The sequence below is a fragment of the Orycteropus afer genome, unplaced genomic scaffold (genome assembly GCF_000298275.1).
Source record: "Orycteropus afer afer isolate SDZICR_OR568_19922 unplaced genomic scaffold, OryAfe1.0 scaffold00106, whole genome shotgun sequence".
NCBI lineage: Eukaryota > Metazoa > Chordata > Mammalia > Tubulidentata > Orycteropodidae > Orycteropus > Orycteropus afer.
The window spans coordinates 9,157,608-9,160,526 of NW_006921693.1; the positions used below are offsets into that span (position 1 = coordinate 9,157,608).

Sequence of the window (2,919 nt, forward strand, 5' to 3'; positions counted from 1 at the left end):
AGTTGGAATCGACTCAACAGCAACAAGCTTGTTTTGTTTGGTTTTGTGGTTTATTTTTTATATTATCTGTCTGCTTTTTGGATTCATATTTGGAAAGGCTGTAACATCTTACTGCCTCCCTTGTTCATTAATCAGTTAATTAGAATCTGTGAACCATGTTCATCTTATATATGTATGATATCATGATTTTATCTTTTAAAAAAATATCTTTTAACAATAGCTATCCATTTCTCTCTCTCATTACAGTTTATGACTGACTTTGATTTGAATTTCAAATAGTTTACAATGTCTAGCTAGAATCTAACAAACAAAAAGGAGGACAGTATACTAGAGATGGGAAAGAAGAATTCAGGGTTGCTTTCTTCCAATGTATTACTGAGTTTAGCTTTTGGTGAGTTTGTTTTCCTCTATCCTAACTCTCTAGAACAAGGGTTGGTAAACTTTTTCTGTAAAGGGAAGGTAGTAAATAGTTTAGGTTTTGTGGACCATGCCATTGTTTTCACAACTACTCAACTCTGCCCATTGTAGCATGAAGCAACCACAGACCACAGGTAAACAAATGAGCAGGCTATGGCCCAATAAAATTTATATATATATATATATATATATATATATAATATAAATAAAATAACAGGCAGTGAACCGTTTGGGCAACCTTTGCTTTAAGCTATCTACCACTTCAATCTCATACTTGAAAAACATGCTACTACTGCCCTTGCACTTGGGAAATCTTAAGTGGATTCTGGAAGAAGAGACAGTGAAAGCCTCAAGAGCGTGTCCTTGTAGGAAATTAAAGAAGATGACTATTAATCTTTCTTTCTTCTTCCTTTTTTTTTTAAAGCATGGTACATATTTGCTTCATTCAAACCAAGTCTAAGTCTCCAGAAGGGATTCTTGACACTGAATCCTGTGACCCACTGTTTCTCATGACACATTAATGATTTTCAATCCTGAAAGGGTTCCATAGTCACATGAGCTTGGGAGCATTTAATTGCTCTGTGATGAAAAAAGTTGAAAACAGATACTGGTGATAGTTGCACAACATGATAAAAACAATTGATATCACTAAATTTTAAATGTGATGAATGTTGAAAAGGCAAATGTTTTGTTACATATATATTTACCACAATAAAAAAAATAATAAAGTTGATTTTTTTTCAATGAATTATAGCGTTCATCTCTCACAGGGAGTATACTGCAATTTCCAAACCTTGCTTTCGCAGCTTGTGGTGTTCTGAAACAGACAATTTAGAAATGTTTGCCCTACAACAAAAGGAAAATCCAAGGACAGGTCTGACATTTAGGCCCTAGCCATGTGTGAGCTTAGTCCCCGGTACTGAAAGACCTGAAAGAAGTGGCAACTTATTCCCCAGCTGAGATGCACTTGTTAGCCTTGCCAACTTCCCAGAACAAAGATGGATGCTTAAAAGTGATTTGTAAACTATAGAAAATTATGGGCAGTTCAATAAACAGTTTGTAGCATTTTAACCAGATTTAAATATGGAGTCAGGTATCTGCCCTTTGAAACCACAAGAACATGGCTGGGTGTCCAGAAGCATTCCCTGACACTCTAGTGGCTTTCTAACTAGATTTCTAGGAGAATGGAAGAGGGACATGCAGTGGCCAAGAGTTCAGGGGGAGATTCTGACATACAGAGCAATGAAACTGTTAGGCTTGCCACATTTTCTTTCTTAGTAAATTAGTTATAATATGAATTGAGTTTTCCAAAGCAACTTTTCTTCAATTAACTGATCAAAAACTGTGCCTACAAAATATTTTCATTTGAGTTTTCTTTTTCCATCAGACTAATCAGTATACTGATACAGACCAGAAATATCAGTGAGAAGAATGGAACAAAAACCTATTTATTTAAGAGTATATTCTGCTGTCTGTATTCAGATGCTGTAGATTCCGTGGTGACAGAACAAAGTCCACACCTCACCTCCAATGAAGCTTATATTATTATGGAATATAAGAAATAAAAATACTATTTTACATCTCCAATGAATTCATTTATTCATCAAGCACAAAGGAAATGAATGAGTCCCCCTTTGGGTCAAACACTGGCTATGAAGAGAAAGAAGACTCCTATGGAGGAGTCCACAATAAAGTGGAGGAGGAAGACAAGAAAACAATCAATTACAAACCTGCTCCAACCACATTCTCCCACTGCTCAGCAATGGCCAATTCATTTTAGCATCTGCGCACACTAAATATCTTAGGAACCCTGACCACTCTCTTACTAACATAATCCACATCCAAACCATCAGTGAAACTCATTTTCCTTCCAACAATGTATATATTGATGACCCATTGCTTCTCAATGTGGACCACTGGGACCATTTCTCACTATGTCCACTATTGCCAGCACTACCTAAGCCATTATCATCTTGTGCAATATCATTCTAACTTCCAATCTTTCTCGCAGCATCTGTTCTCAATAAAGCACGCACAGTAGGTTACAGAGGTTATTCCTCTGTTCAAAATCTTTCTTTCTTCTGCCTCAGCCTCCAAATATTTAAAACAACCTAATACATTTCACATATTCATTTGTTTACTTGTATATTGCCTGTCTCCCTTCTCTTGAATGTAAATTTTGTAAGAGAATCGAGTATGTTTTTCACATGTACATGATGATTTAATTTCTTCTGTATTGCATATTATATAGAATGAAAAATATTTATATGGTTTAAAGAGTAGTGGTGTCACAAATGGCAGCTTGATCAGTTTGCTTTCTGTACTAGAAGTGGAGAGCCAAGGAAAAGTTCTGCAAAGGAACTGAAGCTTAGTCAAGTTGCTACCACATGACTTCTAACCACCCTTATATACAAGATCACTGATAACTTTTTCTTCATGATCAGAATTCACTTTACTTTTAATTCTTCTGCATTATGTACTCTCTGTAATATACCCACCAAG

The 2,919-nt window shown here is 35.6% G+C and overlaps 1 pseudogene; it reads right to left on the bottom strand.

The window, feature by feature from the left end:
* Positions 1 to 1,181: 1,181 nt before the first annotated feature.
* The window catches only part of LOC103199200, a 3,607-nt pseudogene continuing 1,869 nt past the window's right edge, over positions 1,182 to 2,919 (bottom strand).